The sequence below is a fragment of the Nanorana parkeri genome, unplaced genomic scaffold (genome assembly GCF_000935625.1).
Source record: "Nanorana parkeri isolate BGI_ZX_2015 unplaced genomic scaffold, ASM93562v1 scaffold1359, whole genome shotgun sequence".
Taxonomy (NCBI): Eukaryota; Metazoa; Chordata; class Amphibia; order Anura; family Dicroglossidae; genus Nanorana; species Nanorana parkeri.
This window is the reverse complement of record NW_017307627.1, coordinates 347,807-355,462: the sequence shown is the minus strand read 5'-3', so window position 1 is coordinate 355,462 and position 7,656 is coordinate 347,807.

Genomic DNA, 7,656 nt, shown 5'->3' with positions numbered 1-7,656 from the left:
CTGAGGACATGCGTCTGGCCCTCTCCTCCCGGTGAGCTTCCCGACTCGCAGCTGCCCGCCGACAACCAACAACGCCGCTGCCCGCCGATAACACCGTCATTCAAAGTAAGTCGAGATCGGCCAAGAGCTTTTTAATGTTTCCTGTTTTTTTTTTTTTTTTTTTTTTTTAACACTGATCAATGTGAAATGTGCTCTTCAATATCAAAGTAAATACTGATCTCTGCAATACACTCCTTTTAATATGACCCACCTGCAGCCAATTCTTTTCTCACATAGTTAGTTCAATGGAGATGAACTGTGTGTAGTTAGCTGTTTCAAATAATTGTAGTATAAATGCACATGTATCTGGAAGGTTAAACATCTGGGGAGTCAGCATTGTGCATAACCAATGCTATGAGGATAATAGAACACGTAAAGCCTATCTCTGGATAAAAATCATACCATCGCACTCCAAGGGTTAACGGGTTGTTTTTGTCAGATTTGGTAAAGCAGTTTTACTTACTTGTTCCCCGCTTACCTGATCCCCACTGCCCGCTGTCTCCAAGAACAGTACCCAGAGCCTGCTCTCCCCTCAGCTTCGGCGGTCGGAGGCCTGCTGACGTCTTTCACGTCTTATGTAGGTCCATAGGCCAGGATTTGACATGAGGACGCCGAGAACATACCACAGCAAGAGGTGATGTGAAAGAGGTGAGTATTGGCCGCCGGGGGCAGCACGAATCAGGTAAGTAGAACTGCTTTAAAGAATCCCCCTAGACAAAAACTAGCAGTTAACTCTTGCAGTTATGGGGTAGCCCCACTGCACAGGGAGGGTTTTTTTGTATTTGGAGACTATAGGCTATAACTCTAAAAGGTGACCTAAAAGTCAAGGGCTGAATATAAGAAATATACAAGAAAGTCACTGAATATCCCTTTAAGTGTTTACAATGCAAGATCCACTTATTCTTTAAACTAAAATATAGCCCCATGGCCCCTGACTTCACAAAGCAGTACATCTAATGTGGGTATCTCCTTAGGTTTGATAGAATTTATATGGTAGCTCTATCATAGTTAGGCTGACCATATGTAACGTTTTAAATGGGACAGTACCGTTATTTCTTATTTTTTCCGCCGTTTCTTTAAAAAAATCAATTTTGTCCCGTTTTCCTTCTTAGAGGTGCGCTCGGAGTCTGTGACGTCATTAATGAGACCAGCCAGCCGCACTGATATAAATGTAAGGACAATCGCAACTGAGGCCGGCCTTAACTTCTACATCTGTGCGGCAAGCAGCATGCTGCACCTATATGTAACTTCCTCCCAGTCAGTGCTGCCGTGGAGGAAGAATAAGTCCGGCGGGGACTTTAGGCAGCTATGTTATATGATCGATAGCAGAGTTTTCATCTCAGCAGGGCAGTGCTGCAGTTTTAAAAAGGTCAAGGTTAATGGCATAGTTCTCCACTCCTCAAACTGACACAATAGAAGGATATGAGGTATTATAGGAAGGAGGAAAGGTGCAGAAAGAATGCACTGCATGGTATGAGTTCTGTCACTGAAGAATAATTGTTGATTGTTAAGATTTGCATTTGTAGTTAATATCTGCCAGGTCCCTAATATGCAAATGAGCTGCCCTGGCAAACCCAACAACTAAAATAATTAGTTGTCAGAATATGAGCCATGGCTGCTCTTTGGGAATATGAAGGAGGGGTTTATGTTAATTTCAATAGCCCCAGCTTCTCTAGTTGGTGGTATTTTGAACATATCAGATCATATCCTTGCTACAGTATATGCATGTTGCCATCCAGTGAGGGAAATTCACTGTAGGGAACCAAGGGATGCAGGCTTACTACCACTTGTTTATGACTCAGACTGTAGAGGAAGAAAGGAAGCCATCTGCATCTTCATGCCTCTTAGAACGACAAAAATAGTAAATACAGTTACATAGAGAGGGTAAATACTGCTTTCCGGATATGTTGAACAATCCTGCTTAGGAATGATCATAATACAGACATGCACTTTTATGACCTTGTATATTTGTGCCTATGGAGAAGTTAGTGGGGAGCTGTGCAGGTACCAGCTGTTTGGGCGAAGACAATATCTATCAGCTGGAAAAATCCATCCTAGCTGGATACGTCTGTGATGGTTCACATTCATCCAGGTCATGGTATATCTGTAAAAAATAAGTCAAGGCAACTGGACTTGCTGTATTTTTCTTGAAGACGTTTCACTGGTCATCCAACCAGCTTCCTCAATTCAGAATGACTTGTACAAAAAATTATCTGGGAATAAATATGGTGAATGTTGCTCCAAGCCACATAATATGTTAGTCACAACCAAGTGTTGATTGTATTTGCATAATTTGAGTCTAGTCTGGGCAGGTTAATAACACCTCCTAGACTCCAATTATCCAAATGTAATGCATTCTTCATAATTCAAAGCTTGGGTTGAGGATTCCTTTTTGAGGCAGTAGTGGTGAGCTGTCTCAAGCATGCAGTGGTGATAATAGAAATGTTGTAGGGTCAATACTTCTTTCATTGATAAGGAACTGTTCTGCTGGAGTTTTGGCATATATTCCAAGATGACACTAGAGATCTACTCAAGGAGATTGCTGTAACATTAAGCCAAGATCTTGTGGGCACTTTTAGTGAAAGAATTAAACATTTCAGCTTAGCTCTGCTCTGGTGATACTCTTTGCCTTTTTACATTTTTAGTTATAGTGCAGTTGTGCACAATATATATGGAATACAGCCTTTGTGATAACAGGCAAACCAGCCTTATTTGCTTGCCAACATTTACAGGGTTATTCACAAAAGGGTGAAGAGTTAGGAGAAGGCAGGAGAAGGGAACAATCTAGGACAACATAGATGATTTGGAAAAATTCTCCAATTCAGCTCACTTTCCAGTTCAGTTATGTTGTCCTAGATTGTTCACTTCTCCAAACTCTTCACCCTTTTGTGAATAACCCTGTTCGTATATTCCCTTTCAGGACCCAGAAATGAGGACTTTGGAGGTAAGAAATGGTACCAGGATAGTTACTCACACAAACAACATACAAAATGGACAATAGCTGGCATCAAAAGGCAATACAGTATATCCATTGTAAGCAAGGCACCCAAATCAAATTAAATTTTGATGTACAGGCTTTAAAAATTAAAGTGTATGTAAGTCCTAACAACAAAAGTCTCTTATTTGTTCTCTTTTGGTCTGTTATATATACCAGTGAAAGCATTTTGTTATTAATGTTTTAGTGCAAAAAACCCTTTTAGATTTTGTCAGAAATCCGCAGCTGGACTGTGTCTTCTAAAAATGTCTTGTGTTATCTCAAAGAGTCTAGCACTCCTAGTTCTTATATTAGGACTAAAATTCAATGATATATATATGACAATGCTCTGGATATAAATACAGTGGTATTGGTGGAGTAGTTTAGCAAAGAAAACAAACTATGCAGGGCTGGTACCAAACACCTAAAAAAATACTGTGTTTATCCACAATAGGAGATTAGGAGCTGAGTGCACTTCAGGTATTTTTCTGTACTTGTAGAGTCTTTAAAGTGATAAAAATGGGTAATGTCTTTTATTTTATTTCACCTTGACATACAGGTTAAGATCCATTTGCCAAATCAAATAAGAGACATTTATTTTGGCTAAAAAAAGTACACTTGATTTCTTGAGAAAAAAAACTAGTATCCTTGTGATTGTAAGATTGTCCAGTGTTGGATTTAAATATGTTGTTTGCAATCTTCAGGTAATGTCCTCAGTGTAGGCAGACAGAAATGTGTAATAGAAAGTATTTTGTGGTTGTTAGAGGCTCAGCCTTACCTTTTCTGCCAAATATTACACACAAGACACAAACAGGGGCATTGCTTTTCACATACCATACTTCATTTTGTTCAGCTGGAGTTTGTGTTAAGACAATTACTATGGTGCCTGAATAGTTTTGTTTTACTGTAAACAAGTGATGTGTCATTATTATTATTATTATTATTATGTAGGACATGACTTACTACAGATTACAGTTCATTTCTGACAATATCATTAACAGACCAATGCAAAGTAAATTATAATGTATGCTTTCATTTTATTTTCACATGTACACAGAATATAGAGGTTGTGGCATCACCCGGAGGGGCAGACCTAGCTTTGTCATAAGGTTTCTATCTCATGTACATTTTTTTCCTTTCCTTAGGGATATGAGCTGTCAACAAGCAATCACTCAAAGTCCCACCAGCATCTTTCATGCAGGTCACACCTCTTCCTTCAAAGGAGAGCATAGCCACAAGAGAAGGCTCAAAAATGCACAATAGAAAGTTAATGGGAACATATTTATAACATCAGTACTAAATATAGTTAGGGATGCACCGATACTTTTCGAGTACCAGTGCCGATACTTGGCAGTTTAATGAGAACTACCCAGGGCTGCAGCGGTTGCAGCTCTGGTGCTCCGCCACTGTCCTGAAATCATTAGTCGATATTGTTTTATAAAAACTGTCACATGACCATAAACAAAAATGTACCGGTACTCGTACTCGCAAAACTGGTATCGGTGCATACCTTTATTTATATTTATAAAAACAAAATCATACATTAAACCAGAGGTGAACAAATCCCAGGAGCTCCATGTGCTCCTTACAAATTATACTGTGTTTATCCACAATAGGAGATTAGGAGCTGAGTGCACTTCAGGTATTTTTCTGTACTTGTAGAGTCTTTAAAGTGATAAAAATGGGTAATGTCTTTTATTTTATTTCACCTTGACATACAGGTTAAGATCCATTTGCCAAATCAAATAAGAGACATTTATTTTGGCTAAAAAAAGTACACTTGATTTCTTGAGAAAAAAAACTAGTATCCTTGTGATTGTAAGATTGTCCAGTGTTGGATTTAAATATGTTGTTTGCAATCTTCAGGTAATGTCCTCAGTGTAGGCAGACAGAAATGTGTAATAGAAAGTATTTTGTGGTTGTTAGAGGCTCAGCCTTACCTTTTCTGCCAAATATTACACACAAGACACAAACAGGGGCATTGCTTTTCACATACCATACTTCATTTTGTTCAGCTGGAGTTTGTGTTAAGACAATTACTATGGTGCCTGAATAGTTTTGTTTTACTGTAAACAAGTGATGTGTCATTATTATTATTATTATTATTATGTAGGACATGACTTACTACAGATTACAGTTCATTTCTGACAATATCATTAACAGACCAATGCAAAGTAAATTATAATGTATGCTTTCATTTTATTTTCACATGTACACAGAATATAGAGGTTGTGGCATCACCCGGAGGGGCAGACCTAGCTTTGTCATAAGGTTTCTATCTCATGTACATTTTTTTCCTTTCCTTAGGGATATGAGCTGTCAACAAGCAATCACTCAAAGTCCCACCAGCATCTTTCATGCAGGTCACACCTCTTCCTTCAAAGGAGAGCATAGCCACAAGAGAAGGCTCAAAAATGCACAATAGAAAGTTAATGGGAACATATTTATAACATCAGTACTAAATATAGTTAGGGATGCACCGATACTTTTCGAGTACCAGTGCCGATACTTGGCAGTTTAATGAGAACTACCCAGGGCTGCAGCGGTTGCAGCTCTGGTGCTCCGCCACTGTCCTGAAATCATTAGTCGATATTGTTTTATAAAAACTGTCACATGACCATAAACAAAAATGTACCGGTACTCGTACTCGCAAAACTGGTATCGGTGCATACCTTTATTTATATTTATAAAAACAAAATCATACATTAAACCAGAGGTGAACAAATCCCAGGAGCTCCATGTGCTCCTTACAAATGACAGCTGCCTCCTAACTTTTGAATTTTTCTCTAGTCCTGAGTCCTTTTATCCAGTCCTGAGATATACACAGCCTTGCTACACAGATCTGCCAGCCCTGTGACCTGACTTTTCTCTGCTGCAGTTAAGCATGGTCACCTCCTTGCCTGTGACTGGACCAGTACAGGAGCATCAATAGACTGATGAGCTCATCTCTCTTCTCTTCATATTACTTTTCAGCACAAATAAAGGTGCAGGACATCTAATTTGCCCCAAATACTGTCCCTCCGTCTTCCACTCTGAATGCTGCTTTATAGGGGATTACAAGAGACTGATAAAAAGTACAATTCAGCTATTTATACTAATATATACGAAATAAATACACTCCATTATTTTTAATAAATACATACGATGACTGTAGATAGATTCATAAAAGAAACATATTCCAGCCATTAAATAAAAGAATTAATACTTGTCCTGCTGTCTGCGCCGCTACTAATCTTCAGTTCTTCAGGATCTTTCCGTTTTTAAAGAACTCCAGGTATATTTGTTTCATTAACCCTTGCAGTGGGGCTACCCCATACTGCAAGGGTTAACTGCTTGTTAAGGTCTAGGGAGGAAAATAAGAAAGTTATACTCACCTGATCCTCGGTGCCAGCTGGCTCCTAGACCGGTCCTTTCAAGCTCTCTTCCCCTCCAATGCAGCGGTATAAGGTCCATGCGTCATCAGGTCCAATGCACAGTGTATAGGACGTGGGGAGGTCGGGGGCATACCATTGCTGTAGTGGAGAAGGCGATAGGCTGGAGGGAGCACTGTCACAGCCGGCCGGCTCAGATGTACAGGTGAGTATAACTTTGTTATTTTCCTCCCTAGACCAAAATGAACACTTAACCCTTTCAGTGTGGGGGAAGCCCAGCTGCAAGGGTTAAGATTAGGTTTGCCTGGAGTTCCTTAACATTTTCAGGATCGTCAGATGCCTGGTCCCCTCTGTATATTGTGGCACCTATGTCACCACATGCCACAATAATCAGGTAGGCACCACTTGGAAGGAACCACAGTGGGCAGTGATAGACTAGGCATCCGAGTGAAGATCCATAGTTATTAATTCTTTCTTTCCAGGCTGGGCTTTTTTCAGTGTTTTATCTTGAGGCAGAATCACTTTAAATATTGCAGAGGGGACTCTCCCTCCAGCAATAGGCAGTAATGACCTGTTTACTATGTTAAAGTTGCTCTGGGAAAAATTACAGGAAAATTCAATTTCTCCTTCTTCCTAATATAAAAAAAAAAAAACCTAAGACATAAAATATATTGTATGTATCTAAGTTTGCTACCAGCTGTCCTGAACTAAAGCTGTTTACTATGTTCGGATAGACAACAAAAGTTATAAAATACAGAACGGACACATTTACTAAATTAACATAAAAGACTTAAATGTCAAAGTAATCAGACGCACAAACTTGGCAATGTAAATGAAACTTGTGTGTGAATCTGTTTTTGCTGGCAAGACATGATGGCAATGTTTAAGGTAATACCTCCTTTGTAATGCATATACATTATGTTTTATTAAATAAGACAAGGTGCAAAGTACAATAATCCACTGTAACCAATGAGAATTTATCTTTCATTCATCTCACTTCAGTAAGCTGAAATCAGCCTGGAAAAGTTGCCGTGTCTTTCTGCACTTGGGATGTCATTATTGCATTTTGCACTTCATTGTTGAATAAGCCTGAATATGTCAACAAGTCCAACCATACAAAGAGGCACATAATTGTTACATGGTATATCTTGACTATGTAGTCCTGTATTGCTGCTATGTTTAAGCAGCAGTTAAAGGGTTATTAAACCCTCAGCCTGTTTTTGCATTGCTAGTGAGTAGTAGATATCTGCAAAAACTTAAAAACAAGACAAA